Consider the following 14,359-nt stretch of genomic DNA (forward strand, 5'->3'; position numbering starts at 1 on the left):
ACCCTGCCCAGAAATATCTCATCCTACCTCAAGTTTTCATAATTCAACAATATAAGCCATTAAAAACTCCTGAGAAATCATATCAGGAAGAATTGGAGGAGGAAAGATCTCATATCTCATCATGTATAGGTGCTTGAAGTCACATCCAGGAAGAGCCTGCAGGGCAGGTTGCAAAATTAGTGTGCATTAGGGGGTGTACTCATGAAGCTGTGTACTCAGGGATAAATTCTCAAAAAAAAGCTGTTTAGTTTCTTACTAAAATTATATAACTCACAAAGAGAATTATATAATTCCTTTACTGATTGTTTGCAAAAATTGACATGAGTCCCAAGTAGAATATTATAAGATTTAAAAATCCAAAAAATATGGATTCTAAGTTTGTCTTTTGTATGTACTAATTCAGATTGTGAAAACGGGATTAGACATTAAATGCAAGCTGAGAACTAATCGCTGAATGGATGAGAGATACAACTGTTAGTGGATCTCATGTTTGTGATCCTAATTAGAAGTGATTTTTAAAAATCTGAAGAAAAAATTAAATGTCAGATATTTTCACAGTGATAAGCAAGTCCATTGGAAAGGGGATTATAATATTGCTCTGCATTCAAAATCATGGATAAGGAGAAGTCTATAAGTTTTTTTATTGTACCAGAATGTGTTAGCTATCCTGTGGGTCTTTGTTTGAAAATGCTTGGATTATTAGAAAATGAGGCTTTGTTGAAGTAGGTTGACTTTATTGAAGGAAGTGTGTCAGGCTGGTGTTAGGTATTGAGACCTCCCTCTTTTTACCCTTAATCCTTATTTTTCAGACTTCTAAAACAGACTTCTCCAGTTAGCATTTACAGCAGGATGTAGAACTATCAGTTCCTCCAATGTCATTCTTATCTGGAAGATGCCAGGCTTCGTGCCATGATGATAATGGATAGAAACTCTGAACCTGTAAGCCAGCCCCAGTTAAATGTTTATAAGTGGCTTTGGACATAGTGTTGTTTCACATCAATGGAAATCTTAAGAGAGAAGTTGGTATCATTAGTGGGGTATTGCTGTAACAGGCCTGATGGTGGTTTTGTTAGGTAGATTGTGGAGTTTGGTACTTTAGATTTGGAATGTGGTGCAATGCTTCCAGTTGTGCTTTTGGGTCATCCTAGTAGGAATATGGAAGGTACTTATGCTGAGCATGATTTAAATTGTAGCAGCTTGTTGCAAGAGACTTGAGAGGTGAAGAACATTAGTATATGGCCTGGAGTCAGTGTTTGTGATATTTTGGTGAAGAATATGGCTGCTTTTGCCCTTGACAGAGAGACTGAGGAGACAAAGACTAGCATAATCAGATTAATCATGTTAGCAAAGGAAATCTGAAAATAGCTCTACAGGACTGCAGATGAACAGGCCTCAAAGATAACACACCAGGAGCTCCATCCAGCCATGACCCTCATGTGCTGCAGCACTTGGCATAGCCAGCCTTGAAACTTGCCTGGAAAACAGGTGACAACTAGGAGAGCTGGCACTGCTCTTGATGGATTTGGCATTGGAAGACCTAGCCAGGGAAGGGTAGGGCAGGAAAGTGCAACCAGATTGGTGTGGATACAAAAGAACTGGCAGGCTGACCATCTCAGGTACTTCTCAGACCCAAATCTAGGCCTTCAATCTGGTCCACCACAGACATCTATCCCATTGATGAACTGCTGGTTTCTGTGAAGGGGCCAGTCTTGCAGATCCTAAACTAAAGGATCTCCATGACACAGGGCAACAACAGGATATCCAAGAGGAGTCCCAGTGAGGTTTCTGTACTGATAGTGTAGAGGAAGCCAGAGCCTTGGACCAGACCAACAGCTCACTGCAATGAACATTTGCAAGCACGGAAGTGAGACATGACACACTATGACACACTACTGCTCCCTCAATGGGAATTATTTTTTTTCTTGAGGGAGAGGCTTGCAGTACATGATATGAAATTCATGAAAAAAATGCTTTTGAAAAAATTATTGAAATGATTTTCTTATATCCTTCTGTCATCGTACATTCCTGACCTTCAAGTTCTCACCATGTCAGCATCCTAATAAGCCAATCTGCATGCAGGCACAACAATTGAGCACAGACTTCTGTTTTGATTCTTCTTCTCTGTGCTACATTTATGAAATGTTTCCAAGTCTAAAGTTATTAAGAATTGCTTTTCCAACTCTAGTAAAACATGCTAGCAGTGTCTGGTGCCTAATAGCTAAGACTCTTAATTCCATATAGTTTAGGACAGTTCTTGGCTGTTTGGGTCAAGAAGATGAGTCTAAGTCCTGGTGTGTGTGTGTGTGTGTGTGTGTGTGTGTGTGTGTGTGTGTGTGTGTGGTGATGATGATGATCAATCAAAAGATTTGTATAGAATAGTGTCTAAAGAAATGGTTTCTTCCCCTTCAAAATTGCCTCCAGGCCAAATGACTCCAGAGCCCCTGCTCTGCTGATGTTTCAGGGCAAGCAGAACTCTTCTTGTCTTGATGTGCAACATTTGTTTGACAAACTGATTTCCCCTTTGTTTCAATTATTTCAATTTCTGTTGCAAATCCACAAATTATAAAATGATAAAGACCTTTGAAGGACTTTTAAATGTCTCATTAAGATACCTCAGTGCCTGTATTATGTACACAGGAAAGGAGAAAAGTGAAATAGTTAACATCAGATGATGCAATCATGAACCTGGCACGCATGTGATCTGATTTTATCTAGAGAATAGAAGAATATGTTAGAGCTGGCCATGGTTTGCTGGTATTCACCAACTACCCTCATTCATACCTTATAATTTTCTCAGATTTAAAACTGAGTTAATTTTTATAATAGTTGTCTTTTTATATCTTGCTGTAGAGTATATCTGAAATAGGATATTTTTGGTTTGTGAGAAATGTTATTTACCCATAAAAAGCCCACACTACTCCTGTGTTGTATTACACACACTAGGTCAGAGGGATGAGCTCTAGGTTACTAAATAGTGAAGGATAACTATGAAGGTGATAAAGAAAATAAATAATAAATAATCAATTTTAGCTTAAATGCAAAATAGGAATTTTGTTTTTATTTTATTTAGAAAAATTTCATTTCATAAGTTTGGTAGAAAAACATATGTAGGTGATATAAATAATAAAATATATGTTTGTGAATATATGGTGAGTAAATATATATGTGTGAAAATACATATCTCACTTTTAGTGCCTTAGGAAATAATAATCCTTTTCATCTCAAGAACAGTCTTTTAAGCAATGGCGTTTGTCTTTGTGAGCTGAGATGTTCACAAAATTACAGATTTACAAAGGAATGAATAGTTGTACCCATGAATTCCACTCATAAAGAGTAGAGGGCACTTAGACTGCTCACACTCCTGTTCTTAGCTAGAATACCTCTGGTTGTTTCCAGTTACATTATTATTTTGTCTGCATTTAGTCAAATATCTTAAAGTCATATGGGTATAGACCATACTTATTGTGTTGATCTGTAAGCAGGCAGAAAATGCTAATATGTTATAACAATCAATTAGATGGTGTTAGAAAGCAGATTACTGTATGAATACTACATTTGACACATTCTTGTCTCTAATTTTATGTTGTTATACTCTTTAGTCACTTAATAGAATGCATATGCTTTCCATAACATTAGCTTTCAAAGATAAATATATCTGTACATGACATATACACATGTATGCAACTATTTTATCCTTATATTAAAATTGCTGTATAGTTACAATGGCTGGGGTTTTGAGGCATGGATTTCATAGACTAATGAATTTAAGCTATTGGATGTCTAAGAAACAAATTCCATACTAACCATTGTCCAAGATGGCATGCTAAAAAGCTATGGTGTAGGGCACAGTTATACAGTTTTTTACTAGATGCTTTATGTATCTGAATTTCCTTATTTATTAAACACCTGGGAAGTACAATTATTTCTATGGAGTTATTTAGTATATTTACATAATCTATAAATAGGAAAAGTAATGGATAGAGTGATTACCAGTGAAGCCACATTTATGAGTTACTGGTGAGATAGCCTGAGTGTTCAGACACAGTAATTTCCTGAACATATCTGGATATCTATACACCTGTAATCTTCAGTTTCTTACTCTTCTATACGATGATGATGTAATCATCCCTTGCTTCAGAACAAGTTGCATTTTGATGTATCTGGAGTGCCTCTGACATGTTTCATAGTCCTCTACTCTTGGAATTTCCAGCTATCTTTCTAGTATATCATTGCACCAATGAGACCAAATAAGGAAAAATAGAATGATGTGATTACTCACTCTGAGGAGCTGTGGGAATCCTAGGATTTCTGAGTCTAGAGCCCACCAGGCTAATGAGAATTAAATGTTAATTCTGTATTTGAAAATATATAGTTTAAGGAATTTACTAAGTATTTTTATTATTTCAAACATGAATATTATTTTTTTAATTCTACCCAGGGTTGCATCCAAAATAATTGTAATTTAAGTAGACACTGGACTGTGGCTGTCTTCTCTTGGTGCTTGCTTCACTTACTTTTTTCCCATACTTTTTAAATTTGTTAAATGAACAAAAGCTTATTCTAAAAGAATATGGTTTTATCTTTGTCAATTTTTGTGTGAGACATGAACTTTAATTCATAAAACCTCCTTATATAAACCCAGAAGCCATTTGTCTCAGGACCTTTTTGTCTTTCAATTTCAAAAGTGTTTATTTTTATATAAACATCTGTATCAACATCTATATCTATCATCTATCTACCTACTTAATTTTAGACAAGGTCTAACTATGTAGCTCAAGCTGGCTTCTATTTCTAGAGTTGAGGCAGTTTTTTCCAAATAACGTTATAGACCCTTTCTTCTTTTCTTCTAAGAACTGTGTATCTGACAAGCAAAAAGATATTGAAACTTTTAATGTATGTAATGAAAAAGAAATTCTCTTATACTGTTAATGGGAATGAAACTAATGAAGGCATTGTAGAAATCCTAATACAAATCCTTTATAACTGTAAATCAAATCAGTGTGGAACGCACCAACCTCACTATTGGTAAAGTTTAGCAATGGAGCAAAATCAGTATGTGAAAAGATATCTGCATAATCATGCTTATTGTAGCACTCACTAGAAACAATAGCTGAGATATGGAATCAACCCACACGCCCATCAGTAGATAAAAGTTAAAAAGAATGGAGTTGATAATTTATACTTGATCTTGTTCAAAAGATAGAAAAAGGATAATATATGTTGTCTCAATGGAGTTCAATTTTGCCATTAGAATATGAAGTTTAGTCATTTGATGTAAACAGATAAGCTGAAAGGGCATTGTGTTAAGTGGAGCAACTAAGCATATAAAGAAAACAAAGGCTCCATGATTCCATTTATATGTCTCTCTAGAGAAGCTGACCTTATGAAAGTACTGCGAATAGTGCTTATGTGTATTAGTTACTATCTCTCTACTATAACAAAATAACTGACAAATTAACTCTTCAAAAGGATACGTTTATATGATCTATTGTTTTCTGAGGATCCTATGCAGACTGATGGCTAGGGCTTGAAATAATGGCAGGGAATACCATTGTGTCTTGGGGTGATTCCATGGCGTCTAAGCCAGAGCACCCCATCGACCTTCTAAACCTCTCAAAGTGATTCTACCAACTGAGACTAAGCATGAAACACATGGTGCCTAGAGGACATTTCAACCCAAAGCTCAACCTTATACAAAGCTGGATATGTTAAAGGAGAGCAAATGAAGGAAATCTGATTAAGAAATATCAACTTATAGTTATATAAGAAAAATGTGTTCTAGTGTTCTCAAGTCATCCAGAATGGTGGTCCTCAACCTTCTGAGCTTTGTCCCTTGAATGGGGACACTCATGTGGTGGCGACCCAACCCTAAAATTATTTTTTTTGTTTCTACCTCATAACTGTAATTTTACTACCATTATGAATTGTAATATCAAAATCTGCGATGCTGCATATCTGATATATGACTCCTGTGAAAACCTTCTTAACTCCAAAAGGGGTTATGACCTACAGACTGAAAAGCACTGATCCAGAATCATCACTTAGATCAACAATGCTGAAAGAAATGTTTGAAATGCCTAAAAAATGATTTTCAATATCACTTTTCAAGAAAATGGCAAACATAAAAGTGTGAATTCCCTAAAGACTTCAATTTGATTATTATTCAACATATACACATAGTAAAACACTGTATTTTTCCTTATAAAATAAACAGTTGTATTAGATGTGGCTCAACCTCTAATACTAAAATTGGAGAGGCTGAGGTATGATTGTCATGAGTTCATGGTCAACCTGGATTATATATTGTGTTCAATCCTGAGCTACAGATTGAGGAAATTTTTTGAAAAAAACAATAACAAAATATTATCAATCCTTAAGTAGCAACAGAAAACAGTTTTCTGGCCAGGAATGCACTTTAGTTGTATATGATTTGTCTAGTGTGTGCAAGTCCCTAAGTCCTACCACCTTCCTTACATAGAACACATAATAGTAAGCATGAACAAAATTCTACTAGAACTGTTACAAAATACAAAACACAAGTCTTTCCAATGTTATACTTTAATATATTTTTATTTGGCAGGGGGTAGGATATTAACCTAAAATACCATCACTTTCTTTGAAATGGGAAAATGGCTCATGTGGGGACATCATATAAAACTAATGATTATAAAATATTCTTTTATGATTTCAAATACTAAATGCTCAAGAATTTGAGAAATAATTATTTTACTATCAACAGATGTAATATACAAAAGCCACTTAACATTTCTGACAAGTTTGCAGTTTTTTATTTATGATTAATTTTATTTTAAATTTATTTGTTTATATTTTAGATGTTTTGCCTCTAAGTGCCTAGTTTGTGTGCCTGCTATTTAAAGGTGCTAGAAGAGGGACCTGGATCACTAGAACAGGAGTTATTAAGAGTTTTTAACATTTTAAGTGGATGATTAGAACCGAAGACAAATTTTCTGTAGTAGCAAAAATGTCCATTTAACCACTGAGCCATTGCTCCAGCTCCAAGATGTTGTAGTTTTTGGAAAAACTCTAAGATGATCAAAGTAGTAGTACACAATCATCATTCTCACTTTTAGCACATTAGAGCAAAGAATAAAATACTTAAGAAGAGCAGAAGTTTGTGGTTCAAAACCTAACTTTGTCAATGATTAAATGTTCTATCAAAGATGACTCATTCATGTTTTGATGTTTGTTCTAAGCATTTGACTTTTCTGATTCATCATTTATATGTCTGAGGCAAACATATATACATACATACATGCATATATGTACATTCTATTTGTTTAATCATCATGACTTTAATCACTTTTGAAAATTATCTAAAGGAAACTTTTCTGAGGCTGAAGAGTTGGGTTAGCAACAAGAGCATCAGGTGCTTTTCCAGAAGTCCTCAAATGTCAATTCCCAGCACTCACATGGTGGTTCTAATCATCTAGAAAGTGATCTGATGTCCTTTTCTGGTTTGTAGTTGTGCATGTAGCATAGCAATCATACGTAAAATAAATAAAATGAACACATATTTAAAAATAAAAGGAAAGCCTTTATTAAAATTGACAAGAAATGCACACAGCAAGACCCATAGACAGTAATACCCTCTGCAAACCAAAGGGTACTCTGCTTGCTGATGTTTCATTTTTATTGATGGCAGTGTATTTTAAGTGTCTTTAAGGGAGATCGCCTTCCCCAATTTAAGGCTGAACAGAGACAGACAGGCTAAAAGGCCCAAAATGTGTTTCTTTGGAAACACATACTGGGTTGCCTTGAACTGTTTAAGGTTCAAGTCTACAGGCAAGCATGTTACTGGTGAAAGAAAAATCCTGCCAGGCCTTTGCTTTAAGCTGCCTGGCTTTTGTCTAGGGTCAGCAGGATGAAGAAGTCAATAATCTTAGAAGTTCACCATCTTTATTACCTAGGCAACAGACTCTCACACTACATGTTTGCCTACTGAGGTATCTAATTCCTAGTCCCTGGTTTACCACTCGCAGTGGTCGCCCTAACTGCTGTTATGGCTTTAGGGCCACAAATGGCTCTAATTGCTGCCAAAGCTGGCATAGGTGAAGATGCAGATGGGACAACAGTTAGTGTCTCAGAGGAGTGTTGATGTAAAGATCCATGATAGAGCTTAACAGATGGCAAAGATTCAAGACTTAGGAGAGCCATTATCAGTGTAGCCCTGCTACATGCCATGTGGGTGAGCTAGCATCTGTAACATACCAGGCAAGAGTCAGACTGTTAGTGCTACAATAATTCCGCTAAAAGTGTAATGAAGAAAAGAGCTGATGCAGTACTATTGGATGACCAACAAGAACATGGTCTTGTAGCCATTGTAATATTTAAGAAAATGATTATGAAATAAGAACTAACCATAAGACATAAAGACATCATATAATTACTGAAGGAAAAAGTCAGCCAAGATGATAGTTTAATTCTTAGCATCTATGACCCAGGCACAAGGAAACACTTTTTTGTAATGAAAACAGTAATACTGCCTAAACCGTCTAGGGACACTCTCACAAAAAATTGGAAATTTCCTTACACCACATTCGAAAATGGACATGTCGTGTAGACAAGGAATAAAAACAGAAATACTAGATCCAAGAAATGTTATAAACCAAAGGCCCAAACAGATATTTGCCTAACTTTTCAACCCCCCTCCCCCCCAAAAATGAATATAACTTCTTCTGTTTACTTGGTGGAACTTTTTCAAAACTGACCTCATAATCAGAAACAATCCAAGTCTCAACAGATACAAAAATTTCCATAACTTCCTGTATCTCATCAGGTCCCCACTGGTTAAAGCTATATATTACACACTACAGAAAGTCTACAAACACATGTAAATTGAAAACTCTTGACTGAATGAACAATGTATGAAGACAGAGAGTCAGAAAGAAATTAAATTCTTTATGGAAATCAGTGAAGTTGAATAGAGAGCATACTTATAATTTAAGCCACAGTGAAAGAGATGCAAAGTGACAAGCTCACAGCACTAAATATCTACAAAATATTCCTGCGGAGGGCTCATACCAACAACTTAGCAGCATACTTGAACAGTCTGAAACAAGAAGAAGAAATTACACTCAAGAAGATTAGAAGGTAAGAAATAATAAATCTTAGTGCTGTAAATGATAAATAGGAACAGAGGCCTTTTCTGTATTCAAGGAGATGATCTTGTGGATGTTTTTACAAATTTCAACTCTTAGAGAAACTCTTAGAGTTTTTTTTTTCAAATAAAACTCTTAGAGAAAGTTAGAATACAAGGGCCATACATTAATATAATATAGGCAATTAACAGCAAATGTATATCCAACATAAAAATTAATGGAAAGAATATTAAACATTTCCACTAAAATCAGAAGCAAAACAAGGATTTGTTCTCTACATATCTATTCAATAGATACGTATTCAATAGAATATACAGGAATTGAAGTTTTAGTTAAAGCAATAAGACATAGAATGAAGAAGAAGGTGATATAAATTATAAAGAAAGGATGAAAGTTCCATCATTTAAAGATGATATGACAATATGCAAAAGTGACCCACTAAAAGTTCACCAGGGAACTCCTATGGCTTATAAACACTTGCAGAATTCTAGGAGAATAAAAAAAATGAAAAAGAATAACTTGATCTTCTTTATTCAAATGCAAATGAACTGAGAAAGCCATCAAGAAAACAACACTTTTCTCAATAATATACAATATCAAATAATATAATATCTTATGGTAAATCAAAACAAGCCAGAGAAAGACATGAATGATAAAAGCTTCACAGTTGAACCAAGCAATTGAAAAAAATATTAGAAAATGGAAAAATCTCTGATGCTCATGGATCAAAGATTTCAACATAAAGACAGATGCACTGAATCTGCTAGATGAGTAGTTGGGGAATAGCTTTTAACTCATTGGCACAGGAGAATTTTTGAACAGAGCATGGATAGCTCAGATACTTGGAATGACAAGCAATCAATAGCACCGCGTGAAACAGAAAAGCTTCTGTAAGAACACAATCAGTTGGTTAAAACACAATCCTTCATTATAGAATAAGATGTTTACCAGCTCTGGAGAGAGAAACAGAATGCTTGTATTCAAAATATATAGAGAACTCAAGAAACTTTATATGACAAGAACAAGTCATTCTTTTCAAAATGGGGTAAACTTCTAAACAGGGAATTCTCAATAGAAGAATGTCAAATGTCTGAAAATTAATTTGTGGGTATTATTTTTTTGCTCTGTGCATTCAGATACTGTTTACTATGCCCCAACATCTGGATGTAGACTTTATGTTTGATAAAAATGATTTTTTAATCACACTTGATTGGGCAGTAAAATGAAATGATCAGTCTATTCACTGGACAGAAGAGAATAGAGTGGGAGCTCCAAATTCAGTCAGGAAGTGGATGAGAGTTCCAGGGATCTCAGAAGACATGGGAGTGTAAGAGAGCAAGGACCACTAGGAGCAGAATATTGTAGAGAAGCCACATGAAGAGAAAAGAGAGAATTGCCATGAGGTCACGATGTGAGGGAAGCTATAGACCAGAGTGAGCATGTAATTGGCAATTTGAGTCTTAGCAGCTTGGTTGAGTGACAATAAGAGAGATGTTGTCTAGGTATTAGTCCTTGCAGCTTGTTAGTAAGAAATAACAGGTCTCCAAAGTTTTTTATTTGTTCATTTGTTTTTAAAAATTATTTTTATTTTTATCAGATATTTTATTTATTTATATTTCAAATATTTTACCTTGCCAGGACTGCCTTTCAGAAACCCCATTTCATCCCAATAGCTCTCACTCTATGAGGGTGCTCCCCCCTCAACCCATCCACTTCAGTCTTCCCTTTCTTGCATTCCCATACACTGGGTCATCAAACACCCACAGGCACCAACGGGCTTCCCCTCCCAATTATGACCAACAAGGCCATCCTCTGCTACATATGTGGCCAGAGCCATGCATCCCTACATGAGTATCATTTGGTTGGTTGTCTAGTGCCTGGAAGCTCCGTGGAGTCTGGGCAGTTGACACTGTTGCTCGCTTTATGGGGCTGCAAACCCCCTCAGCTGCTTCAGTCCCTTCTCCAATACTTCCATCTGGGAACCAGCACTCAGTTCAATGGTTGACTGAGAGCAATCACTTCAGTTTTTGTCAAGCTCTGGCAGAGCCTCTCAGGAGACAGCTGTATCAGGCCTCTGTCAGCAAGCACTTGCCAGCACCCACATAGTGTACAGATATAAGGAATGGATCTCCAGGTGAAGCAGTCTCTGAACAGCTCTACCTTCAGTCTCTGCTCCACATGTTGTCTCCATATTTCCTATTGTGAGTACTTTGTTCACTCTCCTAAGAAACAATGAATTATTCACGTTTTGAAATTCTATCTTCTTGGGCTTCATATGCTCTTAGTATTGAATCTGATAGTTACAATGGATTAGAAAAGACATAAAACTGTGCTGCAGTTATTTGGAAACAAAGGGCAATAGATCCAACTCTCAAATATTCACTTCTGCAGCCACACCACACTGAGGAGAAATGGCTAGTTCACAGTGTTTGCATATCAGATATTCTGTATATAAGCTATTTACATTATAATTCCTATCAGTAGCACAATTACAGCTCAGGAGTAAGAGTAAAAACAATTTTAATATTGGGTGTTACCACAACATAAGGAACTATATTAAATAAATGGTCACAGCATTTGGAAAGTTGAGAAACAGGTTTAGAAGGTATTGTGGTTTTTACTGGGAGGAAGAAGATAAGTAGAGTTTATCAGCTGAGCAGGGACAGGTGGAGATGAGATGGAGAAGGAGGATCATGCAAGTGGTGAGATGGAGTGGAGATAGCTAGAACTGGGCAAACCTTTGGGTGATTGTAAACCTAATGCAGTGGAAATGTTCTGGAGAGTATGATGGTGCTTCTAATGAGGAGTTTTAGTACTGGGATATATAGAGTCTCAACTGGTCATCTCCTCTAGTCATGAAAAGCGTCCAGTGGCAGAAATTAGTTACATTTATTTGAGTTTTTGGCAAGAGGGTCAAATAGAAATCATCCAACACCTCGGGCTGGTGCCAAGAAAAATGGATGGATGCTATCTGCAAAATGACAGTGGGCCCATAACTGAGGGCAACTTCCACATGATTTTTTTGAATACGGGGTAGTCAGGTGGTGCCTACATGAGGCTTTTCCCTAAATTCTAGAGTTTTTTGAAAGATAATACTCTGGAGGCTATTAAAAGAGAAACATCCAAATAAGCACTAAATCTTTGAACTACAGTATGTTCTTCCTAGGCAATCTGTCTATAAAGGGAAATGGGGACCCAGAAATTTTGGGAGTAGCCAACCAATGACTGTTTTGATTTATAGCCTATTCTACTAGATTGAACTCATTTCGAACAGTACTTGGGAATTTTAATCAGAAACTAAGTAGCCTTTAGACCTAGAGTAAAACAAACACTGGTGATCTTTTAAAGAAATCTCAAATGTTTTCTAAAGAAATTCACTTATGATCAAATATCAGTGTCATGTCTTCATCATCAGAAGAGTTCCCCTAGTAGCAGATGTGAACAGATGCAGAGACCCACACCAGACATTTTGCAGAGAGATTCTCTAAATTAGAGCTCTTTATCACATTTTTCTACTCAGAGCTCAGGGATTACAGCAAGGCTTTTGAGGTCCTGCTGGATTTTTACTAATAATGACACAGAGACATCTATATAGTTTAATGTTGTTGGCTTTGGCTTTTTGTTGGGGCAGTGTCTCAGATAGCCCTCTAAACTTAACCCAGCTTCTTCCCTGATTTTTCCCGACCACTGATCCTCTCCACGTGGCTCTCACTGTTTACCTCCATGCTTCCTTCACCTCCATACGATCCTCCTGTGGAACAGGAGGCACAATGATTATAACAGGGAAAAGGACAACTGGGAACTAGGCTCTCTGAATTAACTAAGCAATGGCCATAGGAGCTCATCAAGACTGAACCTCAAGAACATGGCCGACATGGGCCTACACTAGGGCTTTTGCATCGTTGTTTTAGCTATTAGCTTAATATTTTTATGGGACACTAAACAAGTGGGTCACTGACTCTTGTGCCTGTTCTATGAACCCTTGTCTCCTGTTGGATTAGTGTGTTCAAATTCAGTATCATAACTTTTGCTTCATCTTACTATATTTTATTTTCTCATGTTTGTAAACTCATTGTTTGAAGTCTGTTCTTTACTCATAAGAGGCAGCAAGGGATGAATCAGGAAAAAAGAAGAGGTAGGAAGCAACTGATAGGAGGAAGTTAAGGCAACCTATAATCAGGATACATGATATGAGAAAAGAATCCATTTTCAACAAAAGAAAAATTCCTTAGCAACTGCCACCAAAGATCTCTTACTACTTCACAAGTTGCATTAAGTTGTCTGTTTCTCTTCATTTTCTTTCCCACGCTAGACTTCAATGAATATCTTGACCTAATCATTACTTTTGCAGTCAACTTAAAATGTTTTGGAATTGTAGGTACTAAAAGGACTTTGACCTTTACTGGAAATACCTCCATTTTAAATAGTTAGGAATATGGAGAACTACTACATTGATATGATATAATGAGTGAGAATTTCATGAAAAGTAATTCAAGACTTAGAGTGTGTACGTTGATGAACAACCTTGTAGGTAGCGTAAAACAAGGAATGTACAACCACTATAGTGAATTTTAAAGGCATTGAAATAAAATAGATTTAAGAAAACATAAGAAAATGCAGCGGTCTCCTGCTGTCACAAAATGTCTGAATTAATACTGTGAAATGGCTATATTATTGAAAGTCATCTATACAAATTCAATACCATCCACATCAATCTTCCAATGATGTTCTTCATAGACTTTGAATTACTTTCATTATTTGAAAACTTTTTTCAACCTTTAAGATGTTAGGTTAAGTAATACTAAGCAGTATTGATTAATTCCTACTATTGGAGACAATTGCTCTGCAGTCTTATCTAACTATTTTTTATGTTGATGAGGCGTCAGTGCATAGCCATAGCTCTGGAATCTCCTGATCTAGTTGAAGATTTGAGAAAAGATTGGCTAATTATTCTTTGGTATTTAGCCTTTTCTTTGAAAATTGTATTTGTCTGGTTCTGTTGTTATTGTTGTCACTGTTGCTGCTGTTGCTGTTGTTGGTTTTGGTGTTGTACTCTTCAATCATACAGATTAGAATTCCACTGACAATGATTTAAATTATTGATATTGTCTGTGCCTAGATAATTGCAAGTGTGGCAGTTGTGTCTAATGTGCATCCGTAGGTGGCAGAGAGGAGAGAGGCTAAGTCTAACCTCATTGTTCTGGCCTGAGAACATCTGAATGATTTACAAGTCTAACACA

The 14,359-nt window shown here is 36.0% G+C and overlaps 1 non-coding gene across 1 annotated transcript; it reads left to right on the plus strand.

The window, feature by feature from the left end:
* Window positions 1–14,227: 14,227 nt before the first annotated feature.
* LOC117721103 (small nucleolar RNA SNORA17) lies at window positions 14,228–14,359 on the plus strand. Its single transcript, XR_004608377.1, has one exon. It is a non-coding gene; the product is annotated as a small nucleolar RNA SNORA17 (small nucleolar RNA).

This window comes from Arvicanthis niloticus, chromosome 15 (assembly GCF_011762505.2).
Source record: "Arvicanthis niloticus isolate mArvNil1 chromosome 15, mArvNil1.pat.X, whole genome shotgun sequence".
In the NCBI taxonomy this organism is placed as follows: domain Eukaryota; kingdom Metazoa; phylum Chordata; class Mammalia; order Rodentia; family Muridae; genus Arvicanthis; species Arvicanthis niloticus.